Genomic DNA, 14134 nt, shown 5'->3' on the forward strand with positions numbered 1-14134 from the left:
AGCATCTAAGTGTTTAACAATATGTAGTGAAAACAAGGATATATATTTTTTTAATCCTGTAATGAAAGTAAAAAGTAAATAAATAAATAAATCAGAGGTCAAGGAAGACAATGTAAAGCAATGATATAAGCCAAACGAGAAGAACTGATGTTATTATACAAGGGGGATTCAAACGTTCATGGGAAATGGAATGAAAAGATAATGGAATCTTTCCACGACTTTTTGAAGCCTCCTCATATTCTTGGTTGAATTTTCTTATTAACACTAGTAGAGAGAAAAAAGGCAAAAATACAAGTCTAGATGGAGCTCCAATGGACTGAAGAAAGTTGCAGTAATAGCACTCTCTTAAATAGACTTGGGTTATTATCTACAATTTAAAGGAACTGCAGATGCTAATGTTTAAATTGCGTCTAAGATAATAAACTTAGAATTCCTTTCTAATGAGATAGTAGGTACTGTTTTCTCTGACAGTCCAATGAAAAGGAACTATGGCAGGCTGGCGTAGTGCCAAGGAGTCAGTTACGACTCGTAGCGAGCTTATATACAGTTTCCGAGTCTGTACGTCTTTACAGGAGATCTGGTGTGGGGCTATGGGATAAGCACTGGACTGGGAACCCCAAACCGCTCCTTGGAAAGCCTATACAGGTATGAGTTAGAAATGATTCCACCCTGCTTAACAACAAAATCAATACTGCACTACACCAGGGGTAGGAAACTTTCATCTGCCAAACTTTGTCACATTTGCAGGCCATACACATTTATCAACTTAAAAATTAGCCTTCTATATTTGGTCAAACATTTAATTAACAACAACAGCAACAATGGAGTCCTAAGGAGCTCTGGTAGCTTAATGATGACGAATCAGGCTGCGAACCTTAAGGTCAGCAGTTCGAAACTGCCAGCTTTACCGCGGGAGAAAGATGAAGCTTTCTGCTCTTATAAAAATTTACAGCATTGGAAACCCTGTACAGGGTCACTGAGTAGGAACCAACACCAAGACTCATAACCACCACCGCCAATGGAGTCCTGGAGTCCTAATGTGGCGCTTTGGGCTAATGCATCAGACTGCAAAGTCATTTGAACTGCAAGGTTGGTGGTTCAAGCTCACTAGCTGCTCCTTGGAAACCCTATACAGGGTCGCTATGGGACGGAATCGACTCAACGGCACTTACACCAACAACAATAGAATCCTGGTGTCCTGATGCGGCGCTGTGGATTGCAAAATTCATTTGATCCGCGAGGTCTTCATTTCAAAGTTCACCAGCTACTTCTTGGAAACCCTATACAGGATCGCTATGGGTCAGAATCGGAATCCACTCAATGGCACTTAACAACGATAGAGCCCTAAGGAGCTCTGGTAGCGTAGTGGTTACAAGTTGGGCTGCTAATTTCAATGTCAGCAGTTTGAAACTACCAGCTGTTCTGTAAGAGAAAGATGAGGCTTTCTGCTCCGATATATAGCCTCGAAAATCCTATACAGGGTCGCTATGAGTTGGAATTGACTCCACGGCACACCACCTTCACCAACAACCAATGGAGTCCTGGTGTGGCGCTGCAGGATAAAGCGCTGGACTGCAAGATCAGTTTGAAACGAAAGATAAGCGGTTCCAACTCCACCGGCCACTCCTCAGAAACTCTATACAGGAGTGCTACAAGTCGGAACTGACTCAACAGCACTTAACTACAACAACAATGTGTACTTAACAACAACAACAAAATGTGATGAATGGAACTGCCATTGCTTTGGCAGGGCCGGACCATCCCCACCCCTGCAATACACCATCAGGGCTCCTTAGAAGGAACTATTGTTGTTGTTAGGGACCATCTATGCTTTAGGGTGACTGTTGTATAGGTTTGTTTTTTTTCAGGCTCTCTGGCCATTCACCTCCCTCTTCCACACCACTCATCTTATACATACTCAGTTACCAGATTATATTGATCTTCAAACTCAAAATGTCTTTGTCACACCAATTGACTCATTTCTGCCCCTAATGCTAATACAACCGCTCATTGTCTGGCACCTAAATATGGCTACTAAGGAGCTCTGGTAGCGTAGTGGTTACAAATCAGGCTGCGAACCGCAAGGTCAGCAGTTCAAAACTACCAGCTGTTCCACAGGAGAAAGATGAGGGTATCTGTTCCCGTAAAGATTTACAGCCTCGGAAACCCTGTACAGGATCGCTATGAGTCAGAATCGACTCCACCGGCACACAACAACAAAAAATATGGGTACTAGACCTGGCCTCCTGTCTCAGCCTCACCCCTCTATTTCTCATCTACACACAATTGTCTGCTGCCTTTCCTGGGAGTCTGGATTTATCTTCAGCACAAACCTTGGGTACAAAGACCTGGATTTGAATTCCGGTCTCACCATTCTGTCATCAAATAGACTCAACTCTTGTGGCTAAACACAAAAGCAGAAGTGGAGGGAGAGTGGAGAGGTGTTTAGAAGCTCAGCCCTCTGGCACTGTTGTTGTTAGGTGACATCACGTCGGTACTGACTCATAGCGACCCTATATACAACAGAACGAAACACTGGCCAGTCCTGGGCCAAGCTCACAATTGTTGCCACCCTTGAGCCCATTGATGCTGCCACTTTACCAATTCATCTCGCTGGGGGTCTTCCTCTTTTTCTCTGATCCTCCACTTTACCAAACATGATACCCTTCTCCAATGACTGGCCCCTCCTGACAATATGTCCGAGGTATGAGAGACGAAGTTTGGCCATCTTGGCCTCCAAGAAGCACTCTGGCTACACTTCCAACATAGATCTGTTTGTCTTTTGGCAGCCCATGGTACTTTCAATATTCTCCTCCAACACCATAACTCAAAAACATCAGTTCTACAGTCTTCCTTATTCACTGACTAGCTTTTGGATGCATATGAGGTTATTGAAAATACCATAACTTGGGTCAGGCACACCTTAGTCCTCAATCTGATATCTTTGCTCTTCAACACTTTAAAAACAGCAGATTTGCCTAATGCAATATGTCATCTGACTGCTGCTTCCATGATAGTTGAACCAAACAGAATGAAGTCCTTGGCAACTTCAATCTTTTCTCTGTTGATAAAAATGTTGTTTATTGGTCCTAAGTGGTTGAATTCACGCATCTGCAAGATGAAGACAATACATGCCACCTGGCCAAGTCAGGACTGTGAGGCATAGAGTTATTATTAAAGCCAATTGTGTCTTTCCTCTGAGCACCCTCAGTAGTGGGGAAGTGGGAGGTGTGGGGAGAGGGATGGTGAAGAGAAAGGGATTTCCCACAGCCTATGCTCATGCGTTTCTCAATGAAAAGTCTCCCCTCCCTAGAAACAGAAACAGAAATGAAATTTCAGCCAGAGGAGAGAGGCAGGAAGACTGGTATTAGAAGAAAACTATCTACAAATGTGTAAGTCATCCCCCCCCCCACACACACACACAATTTAAAGACACACAATACAGAGAGTAAGAAAGAACAACACATAAGGTCTAGGACCAAGCACCCCACAGTTCAAATGCACACCCACCACCCTAGAAAAGCAGGATTCCTGCCATCAGCAGCCTGGTGGAATTACCCCAGGCCAGGTACCTTTAACACAAAGGGAGAATTGAGTTCATTGTATCCTCAGGTTTGGAAGGTAAGTTTACAGATGAACTGGTGATGAAGGAGAGTATCTGTTGTTACATTCCAGGAATGGACCAGATTACTGAAGATCCAAATAGTTTAGGGAAATAGGCAGAAATGAGGCTAATGAAATTCACTCTCACAATGCTGGAAGGTCAGGCATTAAAGTAGAATCTATAATACATTTAAATGGGGCCTTAATAGACAGAATTGTAGAAAATAATAAGGAAAGAGCCCTGGGGCTAGATAATGATATGAAGAGTATAGTTGTAAACAGGGAGTTCCTTAAAGAGCAGAGGAAGTACTTTCCTTAAAGGGATCTTTTTGGTAATTAAGTTGCTCACACCTCATTAGGAATCCTAAAGCAATCCTGGGCCTTTACTGAGAAACCAAGCATTGTGTTAAAAAGGGAGCAAGAGAGACAAAAGGAAAGGTTGCTCTGGGGTCCAGGAACACATTACACAATGTTTTTTAAAGGCCTTTTCGACCTCTTCGGGAGCTGAGTACAAAATGAATCATTCATCAAAATTTGGCTCAGGAGTCCTGAGAATGGAATGGAGTCCCCACAATTCTTTTCATAGGACTGTTCCTTAGGGTTTCCGAGACTATAAATCCTTAATGGGAATAGACAGCCTCATTTTTCTCTTGCGGAGCAACTGGTGGATTTGAACCACTGATCTTTCATTTGGCAGCCCAATGCTTAACACACTGTACCACCAGGACTCCTTACCATCAGCAGAGGCCAAGAAAAGTCTAGACAGATGAAGACAGAGGCAACACAGTGTGTGGTCAGAGAAACCAGGATAAGATGGCTTCTGCAGCTACAGGATTCCATCTCTTTTCATCCAGTTAGAATACAGTTTTCTTATGATTGGCTGAATAAATTTGGAGCCCACATCCTAAGACCCTGCTCCATCATTCCTATTGCAATAAGAAAGAAAGAGATAGGGAGGAGAGAGGTAGCAGACCCTTACATCTGTGTTGTTCAATACTGTTACTATTGAGCACTTGTAACATGGTTGGCCCTATAAACACTGTAAGTATAAAATATACCAGGTTTGGAAGACTTAGTCTGGAAAAGGAATAGAAAATATCTCATTAATAACTATATGTCAATTATATATTGAAGTAATAGTTTTGGAGATACTGCATTTAATAAAATATATTCTAAAACATTCTATAATGGTTCCTGGAAGTGGGGCATTGAGAAGGAGGGAATTATTATTCATGGTCTAGAGGGCAGACACATTTTAACATGGGTGATGGGGCAGACAATATACAAGAGTCAGGTTGACAGAGGAAATTTGAAGGTAGCAGGACACATAGGGAGAAATGCAAGGGTTAAAGGAAATAGAAAGAAATATTGCTAACTGAAGGAGTCCTGGAAGTGTAGTGGATTATGAGCTGGGTTGCTAACTGCAAGGTCAGTAGTTCAAATCTACCAGTTGCTCCTTGGGAGACTGATGAGGCTTTCTGCTCCGTAAAGATGAACAACCTCGGAAACCATGAACAGGGTCGCTATAACCACCACCACTACTGTTAACTGATGGTACATGGAGGGGATTGCAATCACAGCAATGAAGCAAAGTATATGGTTTGAATGTAAAACTGATGATCTGCTCTGTAAACCTTCAATCAGTTTGCAATAAAAAAGTGTCTTTAAAAATTCTTAAAAAGTTCCACCCAGAACCTTCTGAGTTGGGGCATTCCCATTTGAAAAGACATGCAGACCAACACAGAACTGCTGGGAGAACAGAATAATCTTATTGAAAATGAGAAATTCTTATTGAAGCAGACTGTTTGAATTTCAAACAAGCTGTTTGCTTTGGAGGAGGCATCAAGATGAGAAAAATCATCCAGTCAGGGAAAACCCCCTTTTAGGACTGAAACTTAAAAGGAACCCACAAGCAGTCTAGTGTGCTCACTGGTGACCACCTGGGTCTACTTGTGGGTAGAAATGGGGGAAATACAGCAATGAAGACAAGGGCTGAGTTTGGCCATGTTCCATTTGATACCTGTTGACTTTGAGATGAGCGGGAGAAGAGAAATGGCTGGCTGGTCTGAAGTTTAAGGGGATGTGTGAACTCTTGAGCCCAAGGCACTGACCTAACACCTTGAGGTTATGGCTGAGAGTGAAGTGGACAGCTGGTTGGAAGTGCAGGGAGGTGTTTGTGAATTCCTAAACTTGCAGCTAGTACCCATTTGACCTAGCTTGGATGGCTAGCTGACCAGAACTTGACCAGATGAAGATAAAGATGTTTGATACTGTGAGCAAGTGTAAATTGCTACAATTTGATGAGATGCATTTTTGCTTATGGATGCAGTTGCTCAAAATTCCAACCAGAATGGAAGGATTCTTCATATTAAGGAATAAGCTTATTTCCTCAGTGTATTGGGTTAGTAGGGATGGGCAATCTAGTCATTGGCTATCATAAATAGCGGGGCTATAAAGGCACGAAATGGCTGGTTTACAAGCTTTCATGACTGTGCTTAGTCTCAGAATGAGGGAATAGGTATAATCCCCAGTGAATAGTTTTCCTCTTCTCCAGATGCATCTGGTGAAAGGGGATAGGGGACAATGGTGGTTTGTGGTTATGTGCCATGGATTCGGAACTGACTCATATCGACCCTGTATAGGGTTTCCGAGGCTATAAATCTTTATGGGAGCAGAAAGCCTCATCTTTCTCCCGCAGAACAGCTGGTAGTTTTGAACTGCTGACCTTAAGGTTCGCAGCCCGATTAGTAACCACTACGCTACCAGAGCTCCTTAGTGGACAATGGTGATAGGATTTTATGATTCAATTGTGAGCAGTTGTAAGCAGGATTAATTGTGATTGTCATAACAATCAATTGTAATTGTGGAAGATATGTAACTAAAAGGAGGGACTAGTTAATCTTTCATTTAAGGAACAGAAGAGCCCAGGACCATCAAGAAGGAAGAGCATGAGTAGAGCATGAGATCCTACCTAGGACAGTGTTGACAGCAGAGAAGGTGGCAGAGGCGGTGGCATGGAGACACAGAGAAGCTGTGGGATCTAGGCTCCTGGACTGAATAAGGTTGTGTGCCTGCAGGCAGGAGCCTGGTTTGCAGAATGCGTCCTTTGAACATTTAAATGAATATTTATTTTGTGTTACATATTTTTACATTAAATGTTTTTGGTTTGTTCATTTTGACTTTTCTTAATGTGGCTACTAGAAGATATGAAATTTATAGATAGTTCACTTTATATTGACCTGTGCTGCTTTAGACTTTGGTGGAACAGATTTCCAGGGTGCCCATTTGCATCGCCCTGGTAAGGGGTTGGAGAGCAAACTGAAAAACTAGAAGTTTGTTTTAATATTTTTTTTCCTCAGGAATATAATCTCAGTTTGCTCAGTCCCAGTCGTTGTGGATTGGAGTGGATGTTTGGGTTCAATGAATGTTTGTGGTACCAAAATTTAATTAATAATATTCTAAGAAATGCAGCTGGAAGAAATCAAAGACACAGTCAACAGGACTAATTCTTTGGGCTTAATTTCACACGAATTCAATTAAACCCATAAAGTCTTCATTAATTGGCGGCGTAGACTGTGGAAACAGTGTTCATCACAGAAAACAGAAAAATGCTATCATTTATCCATTTGAGGGGTTTTAAAAGAAACTGAATATGTTAATCCAAATAGAACACTAAGCTCTCTGTTGCACCCCAGACTTGATGGGGTGAGCGGGGAGCAGGGGGAATTGTAGAACTCTTGCTGATGGATTTTTTTTTCCTGAGTGAGTCAGAAAACAGACTGTGGACTAAATATGAAGGGGGAGAGAAAGGGGCATACTTAGCCTTCTGTAAACCAGTAAGGGCGTGTGATGGGTGTGGAATTAGTCATGAAGCTATGAAGCTGGGTAACACTCCCTTTTCACCCCTTTAAAGACTGATAAGATGTACTGCGCTCTTGCAGTTCAGGTGGTACGTGGTTTTTTACTTGGTCTTTTATAACCGTAAGTATGAAAAAGCAATTATGTGGCACAAACATTTTCACCCTACTTGTTTTAATTAGAAAACGGAATTATGTGGATACACAAATGAAAAATTTATCACAAAAATAAATGTGTATTATAGACACACGACATATTATTTAAATTAAAATTTGCCAATGAAAAATAAATTGAGTTACAGAATACTTGTGGATTAATAAGGACAAGAGAATAGTTTGAACATACTCAGTGTTCTGAGACCACTTCAAACCTCCATATAAACTTGTTGAGAGGTAAGTGACTCTGTCTGACATTTTAGGAAAATAGCTTCTACTGTTCTACTTGGAGGAGTGAGCAACATTTCCAATATTACCTTAGGCTTTGTTGGCAATGCACATCGAGAAGGCGCCTGATTAGAGATCCAATTTAGTCTTAAAAAAAAAAACTACTCTTTCTAAGGGAACACTAGAGCTACCTTTATATGAAAACAGGTTACCCAGTAGCCTTTGGGGCTAACAATAGTTTTTAAATCTGACTAATCTTCTCTGGAATGAAATCAACATAACTCAAAGGGATAAAGAGCGTTCTGAACTTTTAGTAATCCTGAAGTTATTTTCTTTTATATTAAAAAAGGATTACTAGCTTAATATAATTGTTTCTTCTAAATTACTGGAGGTATGGCTAAATGTATTTAGATTGTATCTCTGAGTGATCACAATGGAATTCAGAAATATTTTATCAAACTCACAAAATCAGAACACATAAGACAATTAATAGTGTATCCTTTTAAAACTCCTGGTCTATCATGTATTAAGAATTTAGAAGGAAAATACAAAACATTACATAGTTTAAACTGCCTTTATGATTATGCACATGTAGTGATTATTACGTTATTATTGTTGGTAGCATTGAGATGACTCCAACTCATGGTGACTTTATGTTTAACATAGTGAGACATTGGTTTGTTTTTTGCCATCTTCATGTTTGAGTCCATTGCTCCAGTCACTGTTTTAGTCCTTCTCAGTGAGAGCTTCCCTTGCCTTGACTTGGTCATTGCTCTTTGCTGATCATGTATCCAGAGTGACTCACTCATGTATCCAGTCTCACCAACCTAATTTCTAAGGAACATTCCAGTGGTCTTATAATACTGAGTAGTTCATTCTTCTTACAGTCCACAGCGCATTCAATATTCTTCCCTCATACTATAATTCCAATGCATCAATTCTTTTTTTGTAGCACAGAAATTTGATAACCAGGAAGAATCTTTATAAAAATACCTGTACAGGAGGGTGGTACAAAGCACACCCAAGTGGCTTCCAGGTTTCTGAGTTTTGAGTCCAACTCTGTGACTTACTAGATGAATATTATTGTTACTGTTTTTAAGTGTCATTGAGTCACTTCTGACTCATAGTGACCCTGCATAGGGTTCCCAAGTAGTAGTTGGTGGCTTTGAACCACTGATCTTGATCTTGCAGTTCACAGTCCAGTGTTTATCCTACATTTTAGGCTGTTTTTTTTTGTAACTTCCTGGAAACTCAGTTTCTTTCATCTGTAAAACAGTAACAATCAGAATAATAGTACCTACTATTTAGGGTTAAGGAGCTCTGGTGCAGTAGTGGAATATGAATTGGGCTGCTAACTGCAAGGTCAGCAATTAGAAACTATTAGCTGCTCTGCAGGAGAAAGGCTCTCTGCTCTTGTCAAGTTTTACAGCTTTGGAAATTCTATACAAGATCACTGTGAGTTGGAACCAACTCAGTGACATAGAACCACCACCACCTTTTAATGCTATGACGATTAAATGAGATAACACATGTATCTGATCTATATTGTGCTAAATAATTGATACTTGTCATTGTTAGGTGTCATTGAGTTCTATGAGTAGAACTGCCCCATAGGGTTTTCCTGGCTGTAATATTTCTGGAAGTAGATTGCCAGATCTTTCTCCCTCAGAGGTACTAGGAGAGTTTAATCCTTCAATCTTTTGAGAACTTATCCATTTGTCCACTAGTGCTCCTTGGAAACCCTATACAGCACCGTCACTATGAGTCAAAACGGACTCAATGGCACTTCATAAAAAGGATTGTTTAAGTGAGTAATTTGGTTGCCAAGGCGAGGAAACTGTAGTAAGGAGACTTCCCTATAGTCCTACCAATAAATTGTGACAGAGCCATAGTCAGAATGCAAGTGAAGTGCTCTTACCACTTCACCAAAACCACCACTCTGTCCTCTGGACTTCAGAAGTATTCATTTCCTTGGTTATTTTATTATGAACGCTGAATGCAACTAAGTACAACGACCTACAAAGCAGGAAAATACAACCCAATTCTAATGAAAAAAATAAATTAGATAGAAAAAGACCACTAATTGGCATGCTTTAAAAATTCGTCTTTAAATCTTGTCTGAACCAACTCATAGTGACCCTGTATAGGATTTCCAAGGAGTGACTGTGAATTTGAACCACCGACCTTATCCCGACCTTCAAATGGATTCTGCAGTTAGCAGGGAACTAAAGCACAGCTGCTACATTTTTAATTCTTAACCTAAAAAGTTTCCCTGGCTTCATGGCTCAACTCTTTCTACTTCTTTTCTTTATGTTTGTCTCCCTCTGGTGGATTTTTTAAAAAGTGCTTTTATTTTCAAATTTTACTCTGGATTCTTTTGGATAGGCATTGCTCAAATTAAGAGCTCATCACTTGAGCACCCAAACTTGCAGATAATACCCACTTGACCTAGCTTCAATGACTGGATGATCAGAGGGCAACTAGAAGAAGAAAGAAGAAGGAAAAAGATTAATCTGATACAATTTGATGAACTTGACCTACACCTATGGATGCATAGTGACCTACACCTCAAACGAGGGAACAAATCTTTACAGCAAGGATCATTCCCACCCCCTCCATACACAGAGAAGACAGGGATGGGCAACTTGGACATTGGCTACCCAAAATGGGGGGCTACAAAGGCAAGAATTGACTGGCTTGCAAGCTTTCAAGAGGGTACCTAGATCCAGAGGGCGTGGAGGAAGGTAGAATCTCCACTGAGTAGAATCTCCACTTGTCTAGGTGGGGCTGATGAAAGGAAATGTGGATAGGTCTCGTGATAAAATGATGAATAATTATTATCAGGACTGATTGTGAGGGTTGGAAATGTAAAGGTAGACATTTTGTGGCAAGGAGGGGCGTGATTAACTTTGCAGTCTAGGAGCGGAGGTCCCTGGAAGGGAGAAGAGCGGAGAGTAGAACCCTACCCAGAGAAGCAATGATCCCTGAGATGGAGGCAGAGATGATGACGTGGAGCGATGGAGCAGCTGGGGACTCTGGACCCAGAGAGGGAGAGGGCCTGTGTGCTGACCGCCGGGGGTAGGTGGTAGGGGGGTAGGCTTGTAGGATGTACCCTTTGGTTGGTTGGTGATGCATGGAGGTGATTATAACCATGGCGATGAAACAATATACGATAGGATGAATGCAAAACTGTTCTCCCATGTAAACTATCACATAATTCACAATAAAACTTTATATATATATACATACACATACATACGTACATATGTGGCGCTGAAGGATAATGTGCTTGACCGCAAGATCAGCTTGAACTACAGGCAGTTCAAACACATAAGCTACTCTTTGAAAATGCTATAGAGGGTTACTATGAGTCAGAACTTACTTGATGGCACTTAACAATAATATTATAACAATATATAATATTTAGAATCCCTGAGTGGCCAAAAATCAGTATGGTCATTAGTACATTAAATGCATCAAATCTGTTCTTAAGATTACCTCTAAATTCAAGTGGGATATATTCAAGGACAGATTTTGACTTTCTTGTATTTGTTTCAGTTTTCTTCAACTTCAGCTTGCATTAGCATGTGAGTAATTGATAGTCTGTTCCACAGTCTGCCCCAGCCTTATTTTGGCTGATGATACTGAGCTTCTCTGCTTTCTCTTTCCATAAATGTAATCAATTTGATTCCTGTGTATTCTAGCTAGGGAGGATAATGTGTACAGTCATCTTTTATGTTGTTTAAAAAAGGTTTTGAAGTAAAGAAGTCATTTGTCTTGCAAAAAAAAAAAAAAAAAGCCCATCAGTTGCGGGTCTGGTTCATGTTTTGGAAATTCCAGAAAAATATAGTCTTTGCAGAGGCTCCAGTTCACGGAGGATAAAGATGCATCAACCCATCTCCTCAGCAGTAGCCTTGTATAGGGATATCCAGGACTCTGGAGAAGTTACATTAGCAGAGCTAATTTAGTAACTAACATTTACTGTGCCTGGCCTGTGCCAGGCTCAATGCTAAGTACTTTGCATACATTATTTCATTTAATCCTTACTACAACTGTTTAGGGTGATGGCATTATCATCTGCAATTTTCAGATGAGTCACTTTCTGCAAGTCTGCTATGGACTAACTAGAGAAGTACCACTTCAGTGTCATAAATACAAGGTCAAAATCCCTCTTGTGTAATCTGGAGGTGGTTCACAGTTGGCCCTGGCTTCTGTGGAATATTAATTCCTATTGTTGTTGCTATGGTTCTGACTCATAGCAACCCGGAATAAGGTTTCCAAGGAGTGGCTGGTGGGTTTGAACTGCCGACTTTGTGGTTCAAGCCAAACTTGTGATTCAATGCTTTATCCTACAGGTTGAAACTAAATTGGGAACTTCTAACCTCTATTTTTATATTCCATTATTTTCTTATTCTATTTATGAGATTGTTTTCCTTATAAAATTGAAAGAGGTCTTTACACCTCCTTTACCGTACTTTTCTGGTTTGTTATCTTATGCAAGAATAAGAGGGAAGAAAGTATGACAAATGTTACTTAAAGGTCCTATGCCAGGCCCTGGGAATCAAGGATGAGTCAGAGACTAGGTCCTGCTCAATTGCAGACTAACAGACTGCTAAGGAAAATTATGGTCTGGACTACAAACAAGGTATTGTCTGATCCTATTTAATTCTCATTTTATCTTTGGTGCTGTTAAGTGCTATTGAGTTGGTTCGGACTCATAGTGACCCTATATAGGGTTTCTGAGGAGCAGTTGGTGGGCTTGAACCAGAGACCTTTTCCTACTTATGCTACTTAATAGTTGCAAGGATTCCTGGGTGGTGCAAACTGCTGAACTGCTAACTGAAAGCCTGGAGGTTTGAATAGACCCAGCAGTACCTCAGAAAAAAAAAAAAAACAAACAGCCACCAAAAACCTGGTGATCTTTTTTGAAAAATTAGCCAGTGAAAACCAATGGAACACAGTTACTTGTGCTCCGACATACATAGGGTTGCCATGAGTCAGAGTCAAAGAGAGAGAAACTGGTTTTAATTTTTACTTATTTTTAATACTAGGGTGTTTGCATTCAAATTTTGTATGGATTATCTTTTTGTGTGTGCTCATGTGTGAATTCTTTTATGGAAAATACTTTTTATATTCTATTTATTTTCTTATTCTATTTCGTAATTTACTTTTCTTGTAAAATTGAAAGAGATCTTTATACCTCCTTTAATGTACTTTTCTGGTCTGTTATCTTGATTTTTGTTATTTTAAATTATACATAAATTTAAATTTTTATGTACAATATTTGAATTTGTCAGATGTTTCTTTGGCAGTCTTCCTTTTAGTATCTTCCCCATAGCTCTGATAAATATTATATTCTATTTTGATTGTTTTTCAATAAATTATTTAAATTAAATTTTAGAATAATTTTTCCATCACATTTTATAATAGTACTTTATATCATCCTTTCAGCCTTTTGACATAACTGTGGGTCGCTTCTGATCTCTTTATATTGAATACATTTTCATTATCTATACTTTTGTTGTTTGTTGGTAGGTGCCTGACTGTACCTCAACCTTTTCCCATTTGGGACGGCTGGGGGGCTCCAACTACAGACCTTGTGGTTCACAGTCCGGTGCTTATATTACAGAGCCACAACATGCTCCCTGTCTGTACTCTTAGTCCCTTGTTTTGTTCTCTTTACAATATTGTGGCTTTATAATTTATTTGCCTACAGTATTTCTTATTGCTCTGATTATTTTTTGGAATGTATTTTAATTTTTTGTCAGGTTTCAAAATCATATTAGATATTGATGGAAAGGGAGTTAAATCTTGTAATGGCATAGGCTTTCGGGTTCTATTTATTATCTATTTGTAGTTGCATAAGGAGTCCTGGAGTGGCACTGTAGGATCAGCACAGGACTACTAACCCCAGGGTCGGCAGTTCAAACCCACCAGCTGTTCCTCAGAAACCCTATACAGGGTCGCTATGAGTCAGAACAGGTTTGATGGCACTTAGCAACTATCTTGCAAAGAAATTTCTTAACTCTAAACTTCAATTTTTCATCTGTAAACTGGAGATAATATTTACTTCACAAGACGAGTATTAAAATACCATGGACTGTCAGAAGAACGAACAAATGTGTTGGAAGAAGTACAACCAGAATACTCCTTAGAAGCGAGGATGCAGAGACTGTCTCTCATGTGCTTTGGACAGGTTATTAGCAGAGCTCAGTCCCTGAAGAAAGACGTCATGCTTGGTAAACTGGGAGGTCTGCGACAAACAGGAAGACCCCCAGCGAGATGGACTG

The sequence above is a fragment of the Chrysochloris asiatica genome, unplaced genomic scaffold (assembly GCF_000296735.1).
Source record: "Chrysochloris asiatica unplaced genomic scaffold, ChrAsi1.0 scaffold00009, whole genome shotgun sequence".
NCBI lineage: Eukaryota > Metazoa > Chordata > Mammalia > Afrosoricida > Chrysochloridae > Chrysochloris > Chrysochloris asiatica.